Source organism: Watersipora subatra, chromosome 7 (genome assembly GCF_963576615.1).
Source record: "Watersipora subatra chromosome 7, tzWatSuba1.1, whole genome shotgun sequence".
NCBI classification, from domain to species: domain Eukaryota; kingdom Metazoa; phylum Bryozoa; class Gymnolaemata; order Cheilostomatida; family Watersiporidae; genus Watersipora; species Watersipora subatra.
In genome coordinates this window covers 8,002,483-8,019,349 of record NC_088714.1, presented here as the reverse complement: position 1 = coordinate 8,019,349, position 16,867 = coordinate 8,002,483, and positions in this window count along the sequence as shown.

The window sequence follows — 16,867 nt, the reverse complement described above, 5'->3', positions numbered from 1 at the left end:
GTTTCATTTATTCTATTTTAAATATCTCATCTCTAAATTTAGTTGGTTTGCTGTTGCAGAGTTTTTGCAACTAAAACACTTCTTAGATTTTTTCTAACCTGGGATTCTACTAAGTTTGGTTTTTTGTCATGTCAAACACTATGGAAGTCAACTATATCATTGCTATTAGAAATAGCAATGAAAAGGTAGATAGGACACATGGCATTATTAATCGGAGTAAGTTATATAAATGTTTTAGGAGAGCTGAATAAGAAATTAAGGCAATAATGATATCGATTGGACAACATAATCAACTCAATTTACCTTTTGAAAATGTACCCAATCATTGCAGATATTTTAAATGCTTATATACAAAATTAAAATAGCAATGTTTAAGTTTTGCGATACAAGAACAACCTTGAGCTTAAGGATGTTTAATTGAGCAATTAAAGAGGAAGTTCTGTATCTCTTTTTAGTATATCACAGATCTATCAGCCAGCTTAAAACTCAACTATCATGTATGTATGTAGACATTTGTAGACACAAAATATCATTTTATAGAAATAGAAAAAAAAATTAAACCATCTGATTTTATACTAAGATAATTATTACTTTTACGATTTGAATTTTCACTGTATGAAAACCTGTTAAACTAGTTAACTCCAACAAAAACATTATATTAGTAGCCGAATAAAAAAGTTGACTAATTAGCTGCTAATTTGGAACAGCTAGATGTAAATATCATGGCTGAACAAGTTTGTAAAAGCTGCACTGTTACAACTCAACATTTATAAGCTGATTGTTCATCGTGTTTTTTGTTCGTTTTACTTTTACCAACATTAGTAAAAGTAAAAAGAAAGTTAGTTTTTCTTTAACATAAAACTAGTGTAACCCCTTTTCACTCTCAATACAAAACCTGTTCAAAAATGTATTTGCTTGCAAGCTAGTTCTTTCATAGCTCACTCAATCAAAAAAAAAATTTGCTCAGCATATGGTATGTTGTGCACATCTGTTCATACTCCATCATAAAGAATGTGATGAGTGCTTTTTTGTGTCTTTTTTGACAAGTAAGTCATTAGTAAGTCGTTGTATTTTATATATACAATTTATAATAAATATCCAATCGAATCCGCTATGAATTACCATCGTTATATTGAAAGTCTACACTAAAAGGGCTATATACCACAATGTGTTACTACAAAGGCATTATTTTGCGAACACCAAAGTACAGGATCAACTTTAGCAAATTTTATGATTGTATTCAAATTTCTTTTCCATGAAAACATACGGCAAACCTTTGCCATATTTGATTAGATAAAATTACTTTAATTTAATCCTGTTTGATTGTTTTAATATAATGCCATATTATGGTAATTTACCTAATTTATAGTTACACAATTAGGAATGTAAATAAAATTAAGGTAAAAAACCAAAACCTTGCAGACTCATTACTCCTGATATGCCATAGTTATTTTAAGGTCATTTAACTTTGGAACTTCATTATTCATCAATGTTTGCTTCTGTTGCTCATATCTTGCTTGTCTAGTTTTTTTTGGGAAATTCAACAACACAGAAACTATCATTTTCATAACTAATCAAGTCATATGATAAACATTTTATCAATTCTCTAACTATCGTTCGCAGCCCATTCTGTCATTGTGTTCTTCCAAAATTGTAAATAAAAAACATTTCTCTAGCCAAAGTTTTATGAGGAATAAACAAAGTTTTTCTTTTAATTTTAGATAGTGTCCCATATCTTGCTTGTTTAGATATTCTAGGAAATTCAACAACGCAGTAACTCTCATGTTCATAGCTGGTCTTTCCATGAAACTAAAAAGTTAACATCAAAGTGCCAACACTCATTCAATAGATGAGAGGAGGGTTGATAACTACAGGAGCCTATATTTGTACGTCCAGCCAAACCATCTCATTACACTGTTATTGAAGTAGGGGAAGTTCTAATGTTCACTAAGAAACCTTTACTGGAAACCATGCAACAGTCTCTAGCAACCCTTAGATTGACAGATTTTAAGGTAGAGAAATCAATTGTACCATTTTTAATTCACACCTAAATGAGTGTTAAATACTTATGACTGCTTTATTAGTGGGGTATTCTAAGATATATACTAAATTTAATGTATTTTGTTTTATAACTAAATGAGAGATAGTCAGTTTATTGATCTAATTTAAACTCCAACGCCCGCTAACAGTTTTCATTTTACATTAATTCTTTCATGACTTAATGAACAAAGCTCTGAAAGTGCTGCACAAAGATGCTAATCAGCACCACAACTTTCATATCGGACGTTGGAAGAAGAAGGCTTCTCTTTTTTGCCGCTAATTAACTGACATTTAAACGCTAAGTAAGTATGCAATGGATAACAAAAAAAATATTTTGTTTCACACATTTTGCTTGCAATTGATATTTAAAACCCTTACCATCTGAGTTGTAAATAAGTTGAGCTACTTTTTCAATTAACTAATTTCCACTACAATTAGTGATTTCATCAATATGCTCAACAACATTTTATAAAACTTTAATTTACTTTATATCTCTCAATTCACTCACAATTAGAAAACCAACTAGGATTATGATTGGAGCCACTTTTAAACTCGCATATTGTCAGAAAAAGAAAACAATAATATAAAGTTATAATATGAAAAAAGCACCAGTTAAATATAAGATGATTGCATAATTAACAATTATATGACGTATGATAATATAAAATTTAGTAAATGCACAAAAATTTTGAGCAAAATCACTAGGTTAGTTGCAATGTGCCACTTTACTTCTAAAGGCAGACTTTCTTATCTAGCTTTATATGAGCGGTCAGCATGGCCTTTGTAACAACTCTTACTTTACGAAAGAATTAATTACAAAATTACCCTACAAGATGCTCGAGATGCTCAATAATAAAAGTAACATAACCTAAAGAACAAATTTATTTAAAGAGTATGATTTATTTTATCCAGCTCAATGTGGAGGGTCAGCCAATATCGACTCAACCATTTTGTATATTTTAAATGTATACTCTTAACACTTTGCAGAACAAGAACCTTTCTGGTGGTTCTTACATTATGTTCATAAGCAGGCAGTGGTCAGTGTTGGTAAATATGCACTTACCATAAATTACTCCTTTGAGATACTCAGCATCATAAACTTCACTTCGATTTTTCTAAAATAGTTCCTACACATCATGATGTATATGTGGAGACTTGCCACAATGGTAAGTAATTTTAATAAAAAATTATTTGCTATCAGAAGGTGGCATTAAACGGCAAGCACAACAACAGAGGTCACCAGCCATTCCTTTTTGAAGCCTGCCAAAAGATATAAAAATGTAGTTTGAATAGCTCAACTCCAAAAGCAAATCAAGTTCAATGCAACAACATAGAAGCCAAAAACTATATTCAGCAGTATTCAGACTTACGAAAGCTACCGACAGTGTAACTGGTTACAGGCAGTAAAGGCACTAGACTGTAAATCAGAAGAATGGTATATTATGAAAGGGGTCTTGCTAATTCATTTTAAATGGTATAAGGTATATTAATACACAGAAACACTAGGAGAGGATTAGGGGTTCCTTCAGTGTAATTTTCTATGCTAATTAGATACCTTGTGGACCACAAAATTGAGTAACTTTTTTTGTAAACATTTTTATATACATGTAGGTCTGGTCTATCACTATTAATAATCATATAAGTATTAATCTTCTACACCTCATATAGCCTGTATAACTGGGTAATCAATAATAAAATCATGATTGAGAACCTTTTGGTTGTAAAATATGTTATTTATAAAAGCTGAAGTAGATAATGATATATCCTGTAAGAAATTTGTACTTTTATCATAACTTTTACAGTCTAATGTTCATAGTCACCGCCTTGTATGTGCTGACTTGTAGGTATAACAACAGCTCATTTAAAAACTGCTCACAAGTACCTGCATACAATGTCGTGCATATATCTAACCTTGGCAAGTTGCAGTTCAAGTTATAGGATTTAAAACTTTTTTACAAACAATTCAGTATAGAAAAACAAAATACTATATTGTAATAGGTTTTTCTGCATGATTGGATCAATCTTTAGCTAGGTCATTTGGCTTTTATGCTTTTTGTATCCAAGTAATTAGGTGAACACTCTGACTCAACAAACCTAAAAACCATAACTTTTTTAGGATCTGAGCTTTAGTTTTGGTTAGTTTGTTTTGTTTACTACATTTTGGTAATTAAACCAGTTAGTACATAATTTTGTACCACAATTGTGATAGGATAAGCTTTATTTTAAGTCCTACCACAACAGCTGATTGCATCATTGCTATAAGAGATAGCATTGCAAATAGTGAATGCAGCCCCTTGCCAGCAATGAATAAAATTATTTGTCTAGACTTTGAGGGAGCCTATCCAGCAATTGAGTGTAATTAAGGCAATGACTGGAACCACATAATGGACTCAATGTAGCTTGGGAAATTGCACTTGAATAATGCAGGTATTTTAAAGGCTAGTGAACAAAATTAAAATAGCAATCAGGCAGTGCTGGATTACAAGTGAACATCAAGTGTAAAGGTGTTTGAATAAGCAATCAAGGAGGAAGTTCTGTGTCTCCTTTGAATATATCACAATTCTATCAGGCAGTGTTAAGTTTAACCATGTGGTATGCTAGGTGCTGCTTCTTAAGGCTGACGACAGGACTGCAGATAGTCAAATTCCGATCATGATTGTTTCCACTTTCTTACCAATAGTTATGTTTCTGTAAACACAGTTTATTATTGGCATCAATGTGAAGATGGCTAAACTACCATGGTTGCTATAAAGATAATCATTACTTTTTAAAGGTTTTATTTTCAGCATGCCAAAAGTGTTAAACCTGTTTATTGTTAATTTATTATGTAAGGATTACTATGTAGGAATAAATGGTGTATTCAGCTGCTGAGTCAAATAGCTAAGAGTAAATAAAGAGGCTGAATAATACTTTTAAAGCTAGTTGTGTTACAACTCAAAATTAAAATGACTGGTTGCTTAACCTTTTGTTGTTTTACAGCTTTGCATGGAAGGCAAGCGTAAAGCCAATGTAATATCAGTATAGCATCAATTTAATGTATCAGTATAGTAGTTGTATAGGTTATTAGCTGCATTACCGTCTACAGGAGCAGATTCACGGGCAGCATAAGGTTTATTGAGAGTTGTCTTTCATACGGTAAAACAATTCCAAATATGAAGTTTACTGAAATTGTTGCCCTGAATATGCATACACATATTATGATGTCAATAATGATTGGGGAAAATAATAAATATCTACATGCGTTTTACAGCTAGATGCGTGTAAAATCTAGTAAATATTCTAGATTCAAGTGTCTAGATTCAAGCATCTGTTCCTACCCGTCTACGGCCTGGCCCGTCATACCCGTCTATGGCCCGTCTACCCGCCTTGGCTGACCTGTCTATACCCGCCTCGCAGTTGACTATCACGCTTTTGCATCCGCCTCGCAATCAATAGCCTCGCACTCAATTGCTTTGCAGTCAATCGCTTCGCAATTAATCGCCTCACACTCACAACCAATCGCCTCGCAATAATTGCCTCACACTCACAATAAATCGCCTCACACTCGCAATCAATTGCCTCGCACTCGCAATCAATTGCCTCGCAATCACCTCGCAATCAATCGCCTAGCACTCAATCGCTTCACAATCAATCGCCTCGCACTCGCCAACTCATCCGGAAAGCCGCGCCTGGATACACTCGCTGCACTCGGGGCGAAAAAGGTCTTCCGCGCATCCCCGAGTGACGCCATGGTCCCAAACCGCTAGCTGCATAACCCATCCACAGGAACAGATTCATGTACAGCAAGAGGTTTATTGAGAGTTGCCTTTTATCCTGTAAAACAACTCCAAATATGCAGTTTATTGAATTTTTTTGCCCTGATCACACTACGCATACACATATGCATGCAGTCATATAGGTCAATAATGTAGGGGAGAACAATGTAAATCTGCCATACGTTTTACAGCTAGTCTACAATGCATCAGTCTCAAACCACTCAAATTGGAGTTGCCCTATTTGTGTACAGAGAACTGATAATGAAATTGACATTGCTAGGCAAACCCAAGTTCTTCAAACAGGTAGTATTGCAAAGTTTTGCATCTTTTAAAAAACTATACAAAATATTTTGCTATCGCCAGCATTTATTGAATGGAGACTTTTACATTCTTGAAACACTAATCATAGCTCACCAGTTTTTCGTCTATAGCCTGTGTTTTGACATGGTATATACAAACAGTAATGAGATTGTGTCAATAAAATTTATAAGTATAACAGCACAGACAGTATGATGTCAAGGCAGATACAGCATTAGCACTTTACAATAGTAGAACAAAGCGCCGACATGATAGTCTTTGTATGAGATACAATAAGGAAAAGAAATGCATGAAAAGATATATATACTGAAAAATATCTTAGAAAATGCTGCATGTGGTATAGCAGAACATGAAGGACATTAAACAATAACACAATGTTAGTTCGACGCAACACTTGCGGATAGACAACATTTTTGGTTTTTCTGTCGGGCGTATGAAGAAACAGTTTTCGGCGTGTGCCTACTTTTGAGCAGGTGATGTATAGCTGGTCATGGCTGATGCAGGGTGACAGTAAGTCGATAGCAGCTGCTCTCTTTCTTTTCACAATAGCGTATCGCAACCCTCGGAGTACTCGTGAAAGTTCTGTAAGAGTAAGTTACAGTTACTGTAGGCCTACTCGTAGCTGGAAGAAAATTAGTAACTCGGCTGCTGAAAGAAATGAACATGACCCACTATCACGAACAGCGGAAAATCCAACGTTATTAAGTAGTGGAGATGTGGCAATTCATTGACAATACAACATTGTATAAGAAACACTTACCTTTTTGATGTGGAAAGTAGGTGAGAAATGCGTTTTTCCAGTGGCTCCAAGAAACAAATGTTTACGTGACCTTCTCGGTACACGTTGGCAGTAAATATTAATTGCATGTAAATAACTACTCGTTAGTTTATTTTATTTAATGAATAGTACATTTGTATAGCTGTATAGACACCTTTGTATAAGCCGCAGAACTCAGGAAGGTGCTTTTTAACACGGCAGAAAATTTGCCGTTCTAAGAGTGTGCTCACCGGGGATTTCAGTTAATGCGCCCGAGCTGTGAAAAAAAAACAACAGAATCGCCACACCTTTATATAACCCGCTTGGCTCAAATCGTCAGAAAAAAGTAGCGGCTAATAGTCCATATTACGATATTTAGTATTCATATTAGTTCGGTTGGCTTCGTTCGACTGAATGGAAAAAGAAAGACCGTTCTATAATTTATTTACCGTTACTACACATATTAATTCAGTTTGCTTCGTACGACCGAAATTTGTACAAGATAAAAGAAAAGACCGCTCTATAAGGCGGACAATCAATCAATCACACAGACAACGATTGCCGTTTATATAGTAGATTGCTGCGTTTGCCAAGTATATAGTTTCTTTGTGAACTAATGTTCCAAATGCTTACGAACAACTATTCGCGTACATTTCAATCAGCTCTGGTTATCTGGCCAACAGTCGAATAGTTGCAATCTTCTTGGCAAAAAACGCTGTCTCATAAGCCATCAGATGACATGGCACCAACTTGTTTATCCTGATAGCTATCTTATTAACAATTACTTCATCCTGTAATACAATCGATCAAAATAGTTTCTCAAGCAAAATTCTTCAATGTGTAACACTACTAGCTACTGGAGTGTTTTCATTTAATTTTCTGACAACCTATCATATAACTTATTATTTCATTTCATTTGTAAGTAGTTTTTTTATTTCAACTAAATTTCTCATAGTGTAAGAAATATAGGGTACACAATAGCATTACTGTGTTGTTAAATTGGTGTAAAATTATTATTACTCCAGTGTTACACCGGTATTACATTGATGGTACACTGGTGCTGCATGAGTCAATGAATTGGCAGCGCTCTATCTGACAACTATGTGGAGGGACATTTTTAAAATTGAAGGAGTCTTGCCTTGATCTTTTCACAACTGTGTACTAAAAAGGCGAGTCTGAAAAGATTTTTTGGAGTTTTTGCGTTTCTTTTATATTAAAAGTTTATACTGATATAAATATATTCAATATATACCAAAGGCGTTTAATCATTTTCCACATCTTAAAATAAAAAAAATCATGTATTTAAACTTGCAACTCCATCAATAACGACCAATACATGTGGAAGATTACATTTTACCCAAGCGCTGCCGTAGCATATGAAGCTAGGTAAGAAATTGTATTATTGTCTTTGTACAAACTTTGTATCATGGCCACACTCTTGCAGAGTATGATTCAACATGAGAGACTATACAATAGTTTATGCACTTTACTGTATAGAACAATAAAATAATGCTATAATTCGAAATACGGTCAGGATTTTCCAGCCAAAATAGAACTCGTGGGCATGCTACCATTCAATAACCAAGATATGGTAAAAATATTTGTAATGCTAGTGATATCAGCCAAGTTATTTGGCTATTTGAATGTATATATTTTAAATTTGTGTTCAGAAATTAATTTAACGTAGTGTTTAGGCAGCAGGCATTATGAGCATGTGAATGGATTTATTGAAATGATAAAATGTTTACCTGAGCGCACACAGGTTGGGAAATAGATATTTTGAAAATTCACATACGTACTTCTTTGTTACAATAGGCGGTTTTTAAGTGGTGATAAAAATCTATAGGTAGGTATAATTAATTTTAATTTTTATGCAAATTACATACATTGGAATCAAAGAAAAGACTCAAGGACCACAAAATTGAGTAATTTTTGTGTGCAATAATTCTTATATACATGTAGATCTGAATTATCAGTATAATCCTATAAGTATTAATCTTCTCAACCTCTTATAGCCTGTATAACTGTATACCTGTATATTTGACATTATATCAATATCAGAATGAAAACAATATATCAATATCAGAATGAAATAGAAAACATTATATCAGTATCAGAATAAAGACATTATATCAGTATCAGAATGAAAACATCTTATCAGTATCAGAATGGAAAATATTGTATCAGTATCAGAATGAAAACATTATATCAGTATCAGAATGGAAAATATTATATCAGTATCAGAATCAAAAAGACAACATTATATCAGAATCAGAATAAAAAAGTTGACTAATTAGCTGGAAATTTGGAACAGCTAGATGTAAATATCATGGCTGAACAAGTTTGTAAAAGCTGCACTGTTACAACTCAACATTTATAAGCTGATTGTTCAGCGTGTTTTTTGTTCGTTTTACTTTTACCAACATTAGTAAAAGTAAAAAGAAAGTTAGTTTTTCTCTAACATAAAACTAGTGTAATCCCTTTTCACTCTCAATACAAAACCTGTTCAAAAATGTATTTGCTTGCAAGCTAGCTCCCTCATAGCTGACTCACTCAAAAAGAGAAGATTAGCTCAGCATATGGTTTTCTGTGGGCACCTGTTCATACTCCATCATAAAGAATCTCGTAAGCGCTTGCTGGTGTCTTTTTTGACAAGTAAGTCGTTTGTAAGTCATTGTATTCTATATATACCATTTACAATAAATATCCAATCAAATCCGCTATGAATTACCATCGTTATATTGAAAGTCTACACTAAATGGGCTATATACCACATTGTGTTACTACAAAGGCATTATTTTGCGAACACCAAAGTACAGGATCAATTTTAGCAAATTTTATGATTGTATTCAAATTTCTTTTCCATGAAAACATACGGCAAACCTTTGCCATATTTGATTAGATAAAATTACTATAATTTTATCCTGTTTGACTGTTTTAATATAATGCCATATTATGGTAATTTACCTGATTTAAAGTTACACAATTATGAATGTAAATAAAAATAATGTAAAAAATCAAAACCTTGCTGACTCATTACTCCTGATATTCCATAGTTATTTTAAGGTCATTTAACTTTGGAACTTCATTATTCATCAATGTTTATTTTTGTTGCCCCATATGTTGCTTGTTTAGTTATTCTGGAAAATTCACCAACGCAGTAACTCTCATGTTCATAGCTGGTCTTTCCATGAAACTAAACAGTTAACATCAAAGTGCCAACACTCATTCAGTAGATGAGAGGAGGGTTGATAATTACAGGAGCCTATATTTGTATATCCAGCCAAACCATCTCATTACACTGTTATTGAAGTAGGTGAAGTTCTAATGTTCACTAAGACACATTTACTGGAAACCATGCGACAGTCTCTAGCAACCCTTAGATTGGCAGCATCTTAGGTAGAGAAATCAATTTTAACATTTTTAATTCGCACCTAAATGAGTGTTAAATATTTATGACTACTTTATTAGTGGGATATTCTCAGAGATATACTGATTTTAATTTATTTTATAACTAATTTAGAGATATTCAGTTTATTGACCTAATTTAAAATCTTACATCTGCTAACAGTATTTATTTTACATTAACCCTTTAATGACTTATTGAACACAGCTTCGAAAGTAGAGTACAATGATGTTAATCAGCCCAACAACTCTTATATTGGACGTTGGAAGAAGAAGGCTTCTTTCTTTTGCCGCTAACTGATATTTAAACGCTAAGTAGGTATGCAATAGATATCGAAAAAAAATTCCATTGTTTCACACAATTTGCCTGCAATTGATATTTAAAACACTTACCATCCGAGTTGCAAATAATTTGAGCTATATTTTCAACTAACTAATTTGCACTACAATTATGTATTTCATCAATATGCTCAACAACATTTTATAAGACTAATTTTCTTTATATCTCTTAATTCACTCTCAGTTAGAAAATCAACTAGGATTATGATTGTATCCACTTTCAATCTTGAATACTGTCAGCAAAAGAAAACAATAATATAAATATATAATATGAAAAAAACACCAGTTAAATATAAGATGATTGCATAATGAAAAATTATATGATGTACAATAATGTAACAATTAGTAATTACACATACTTTTTGTAAAAAGTCTTAGTTTCGACGAAATAATTAATTACAAGATTCCCAAAAGGCTCAATAATGAGAGTAACACAACTTAAAGAACAAATGTATTTAATTAGTATGATTTATATTATCCAGCTCAACATTGAAGGTCAGCCAAAATCGACTCAACCATTTTGTCTATTTTAAATATCTACTCTTAATACTTTGCACAACAAGAACTTTTTTGTTGGTTTTTACATTATGTTCATAAGCAGGCACTGGTCAGTGTTGGTAAAGATGCACTTACCGTATATGATTCTTATGAGATACTCAATATCAAAAACTTCACTTCAATTTTTTCTAAAATCGTTCCTACACATCACCATGTATATGTGGAGACTTGCCATTATGGTAAGTTATTTTAATAATAAATTGTTTGGCATCAGAAAGTTGTGTTGAGAGGCAAATAAATCAGCAGATGTCACCAACGACTTGTTCTTTGAAGCCTGCTAAAATATATGAAAATGTAGTTTGAATAGCTCAACTCAAAAAGTAAACCAAGTTAAATGCAACAACATAAAAGCCAACAACTATACTCAGCAGTATTCAGACTTACGACGGCTGCCGACAGTGTAACTGGTTACAGGCAGTAGAGGCACTAGACTGTAAATCAGAAGAATAGTACCTTATGAAAGGGGACTGGCTAATTCATTTTAAATGTTTCAAAAAATACAGAGAAACACTAGGAAAGGATTAAGTGTTTCTTCAGGGTAATTTTCTATGCAAATTACAACCCTTGGAATCGTTCAAAAGAATCGTTGGCTATCAAATTGAGTAATTTTTGTGCAGCAATTTTTATATAGGTCTGGTCTATCACTATAATCCTATAAGTATTAATTTTCTAAACCTCTTATAGCCTGTATAACTGGGTACTTAATAATGAACTCATGATCGAAAACCTTTCGATCATTAAATAGGTTATTTAATAAAGCTGAAGTAGATAATGATTAATCCTGTAAAAAATGTGTACTTTTAGCATAGCTTTCACTGCCTAATTTTTAAAGTCACTGCCTTGTATATGTTAACTTGCAGGTATAGCAACAGTTCATTTAAAAACTGCTCACAAGTACCTGCATACAATGTCATGCTGATATCTAACTTTGGCAAGTTGGAGTTTTTGTTACAGGATTTTGAACTGTTTTACAAATAATTCCTTATAGAATAATCAAAATAATATATTCTAATATGTTAATGTTGAGATTTCTGCATGATTGGATCAATTCTTAGCTAGGGGATTTAGCTTTTATTATCTAAGTATGTAAGTGAACATTTTGGCTCAGCGAACCTAAAAACCATAACCTCTTTCAGGATCTGAGCTTTAGTTTTATTTAGTGTGTTTTGTTTACTACATTTTGGTATTTAGACCAGCTAGTACATAATTCCATACCACAATTGTGATAGGATCAGCTATTTTAGGTCACCTACAACAACAGCTGATTACATCATTGCTACAAGGGATAGCATAAAAATAGTGAGTTCAGCCCCTTGCCGGTGATGAATAAAGTTAGTTGTGTCAAGACTTTGTAAGAGCCTATCCAGAAATTGAGTGCAATTATGGCATTTAATGGAACTACATAATGGACTCAATTTAGCTTTAGAAATTTCACTATATTGGAGGTATTTTAAAGACTGGTAAACAAATATTAAATAGCAGTCAGGCAGCTGTGGATTACAATAAAGCATCACGCGTAAAGGTATTTGAATAAGCAATCAGTGAGGAAGTTCTGCGTCTCCTTTGAATATATCCCAAATCTATCAGGCCGTTTAAAATTTAACCATGTGGTATGCTGGGTGCTGCTGCTTAAGGCTGATGACAGGAATAGAGATAGTCAAATTCTGGTTATGACTGTTTCTACTTTCCTACCAACAGTAAAGACAGTTTATTATTGGCTGCAATGTGAAGATGCATAAACTACCATTGTTGGTCCAAAGATAATCTATAGAAAGGTACATTTTTTAAAATTGAAGGAATCTTGCTTTGGTCTTTTTAACACTTTGTCCTTAAAAAGCAAGTCTGCAAATATTTTTTCGGAATTGTTGTGTTGCTTTTTATATTAAGATATTACACCGGTGTAAATATATTCAATATTTACTAAAGACTTTTAAACATTTTATGCATTTTAAAATGAAAAATCATGTAATAAGACTAGCGAGTCTACCAATAACGACCAATACGTGTGGTAGATAAAATTATACACAAGCACCACAGTAACATATGAAGCTAGGTAAGAAAATATATTATTTTCTTTGTACAAACTCTGTACCATGGCCGAACTCTTGCAGAGTATGATTCAACATAAAAGACTAGACAATAGTTTATACAGTGGAGTGTATAAAACAATAAAATAATGCTATAATTCGAAATACGGTCAGGATTTTAAAGCCAAAATAGAACTCGTGGGCAAACTATCGTTGATTAATCGAGATATGGTAAACATATTTGTAATGCTAATGATATCAGTCAAGTTAATTGGCTACTTGAATGTTTTTATTTTTAACTTGTGTTCAGAAATTACATTAGTTTAACATAGTAATTTGGCAGCATGTATTATGAGTATCTGAATTCAATTATTTAAATGATAAAACCTGAGCACACATACATTGTCAAATAGATATGTTGAAAATTCATATACATACTTCTTTGTTACAGTCGGGGGTTTTCGAGTGGCAATAAAATTCTATAGGTAGGCATAATGAATTTTAATTTTCTATGCAAATTACAAAACTTGGAGGCGATCAAAAGTATCGTGGACAACAAAATTGAATAATTTTTTGTGCAACAATTTGTATATAGGTCTGATTTATTATTATAATCCTATAGGTATTAATATTCTAAACCTCTTATAGCCTGTATAACTGGGTACTTAATAATGAATTTATGATTGAAAAGCTTTCGATCATAAAATAGGTTATTTATAAAAGCTGAAGTAGATAATGATTGATCCTGTAAGAAATTTGTATTTTCATCATAGCTTTCACTGCCTAATTTTTATAGTCGCAGCCTTGTATATGTTGACTTGTATGTATAACAACCGCTCATTTAAAAACTGCTCACAAGCACCTGCGTACAATGTCATGCTGATATCTAACTTTGGCAAGTTGGCGTTTTAGTTATAGGATTTAAAACGTTTTTAAAAATAATTCAGTATAGAATAATCAAAATAATATATTCTAAAAGTTAATGTTGAAAGTTCTGCATGATTAAACCAATCCTTTGCTAGATCATGTAGCTTTTATTATCTCAGTAATTAAGTGAACACTTTGGCTCAACGAACCTAAAAACCATAATTTTTTTATGATCTGAGCTTTAGTTTTAGTTAGTTTTTTTTGGTTTACCACATTTTGGTATTTAGACCAGCTAGTACATAATTCCATACCACAATTTTGATAGGGTCAGCTTTGTTTTAGGTCCTACCACAACAGCTGATTACATCATTGCTATAAGGGATAGCATTGAAAATAGTGAATCTGGCCCCTTGCCTGCAATGAATAAAGTTAGTTGTGTCTAGATTTTATGAGAGCCTATCCAGAAATTGAGTGCGATTATGGCATTTACTGGAACAACATAATGGACACAATTGAGCTTTAGAAATTGCACTTAAATATTGGAAGTATTTTAAAGGCTAGTAAACAAAATTTAAATAGCAGTCAGGCAGCAGTAGATTACCAGAAAACATTAATTGTAATGGTATTTGAATAAGCAATCAGCTAGGAAGTTCCGCGTCTTCTTTGAATATATCACAAATCTATCAGGCAGTTTCAAATTTAATCATGTGGTATGCTAGGTGCTGCTGCTTAAGGCTGATGACAAGACTAGAGATAGTCAAACGCTCATCATGATATTTTTTACGTTCCTATCAACAGTTATGTGTTTGTAGACACAGTTTATTATTGGCTGCAATGTGACGATCCATAAACTACCATGATTGCTCCAAAGATAATCATTACTTTTAAAAGCTTATATTTTCAGCATGTCAAAGCATGTCAAACCAGTTTAATTGTTAAACCATAACTATCACATACAACTTTTATCGTATTTACTAGGTAAATCAGACACGCTGATTCCGATTTTGTACTCAAAATAAAGATCGTTTTTAAAGATAAAGACAGTGTTTTAATATTGGTCTTGAAAACCACGCGATCGGCACAAGCTCCGCCCATAAATACGTCACGTAACCTAGCTTTTTAGGAACGGAAATTAGGTAGGGATGTTTAGACCGATTTGAATAATAGAGATGGGTGTTTTAAAATCCATAAGTATCTAAATTCAGCCTTAAAAATAATCTCAGTTTTTTTCTGAAAGGTAGATAAGCTATTTAACATTGCATATTTAAAAGTGAGCTCAGAGAAGCGCAATAACAACGCTAGCTTGTGATAAAACCGCCCTTTGTGAGCTCAGTTTTTTTGGCGTTTAGCCTATTTAAACATAATGTAACAAGCTATGAGCAATTTTAAATGGTTTATATACCTTTCGTAAAAGACTGAGATTATTTTACAGGCTGGATTTAGATAATAGTGGGTTTTAAGACATCCATCTCTATTATTTTAAATCGGGCTAAACATCTCCAACTTCCATTCCTAAAAAAGCTAAGTTTAGTCACATATTTATGGGTGGAGCTTGTAATGCCGATTGTTTTGTTTTTGAGACTAATATTGAAACGCTTTAAAAAAGCCTTAATGAGTTTGAATGTTTGTGGACCAATCTTTATGTTAAGTACAAAATCGGAATCATCGTGTTTGATTTACCTAGGAAATACAATAAAAGTTGTACGTGATATTTATGGTTTAAGTTATTATGTAAGGATTACTATGTAGAAAATATATGGTGTATTCAGCTGTTGATTTAAATAGCTAAGAGTAAATCAAGAGACTGAATAAAACTTTTAAAGCTAGTTGTGTTACAACTCAAAATTTAAATAACTATTTGCTCAACTTTTTTTCTTTTACAGCTTTGCATGTAATGCAAGCATAAAGTCAATGTAATATCAGTATAACATCAATTTACTGTATCAGAATAGTAGTTATATAAGTTATTGCTGCGTTTGCCAAGTATATAGTTTCTTTGTGAACTGATGTTCTAAATGTCGTACTAACAACTATTTGCGTACGTTTCAATCAGCTGTGGTTATCTGGCCAACAGTCAAATAGTTGGCATACAACGATGTCTCCATATGGCTAGAGGTGAGCCTTCGGCGTACCGTTCTATTAATCCTACCGGACAAAAGTTATGTGTAGGTAACCTATGCTGGACTTTGACTTCTGTTTTCGCTGGCACCAACAGGTCTTTAAACACTTGGACTTTATTCTGGAAGAGTTTCTCTGTTTGGTCAGCACAAACCAATGACTTTGTACGCACTTCTACCATGGGTTGTTCCAATTCCATTAACATTGATGTGCCATAAAGAAGGGCATTCTGAAATGCCTAAAATGGCATATGCGCTAATCTAGCTGACTATGAAGTCTTCTTTGTCTTCACGTTGCAGACTCTTACAGGAAGATGGATTACGCCATAAAAAGGCAACCTGATCCTATTAGCAAGCAGGCAAGGGGTGTTACTCTATTCTAAGGGGTCTCTGACAACCCTGATAAGTTGGTGGAACACCTGTTTTCCGAGCAAGTTGGTTTTGCTTTCGGTATCCACCAGGAATTGCACTGCTTGTCCTTCAATTTTCATAAGAATAATAATAAAAACTATAAATTCCCCTGTCAGACAGCCCACAACCAAAATAATAATGGAAAAGAAAAAGGGCACTGCTGCTTGTTACAAAAGGTAAGAATTCTACAAAATTAGAATTTTTTAGTTAAATGTTTTAGGCTTCGCCTACAACATCTACTAGAGAATTTTCTGAATCAGATGAGTTGTTATT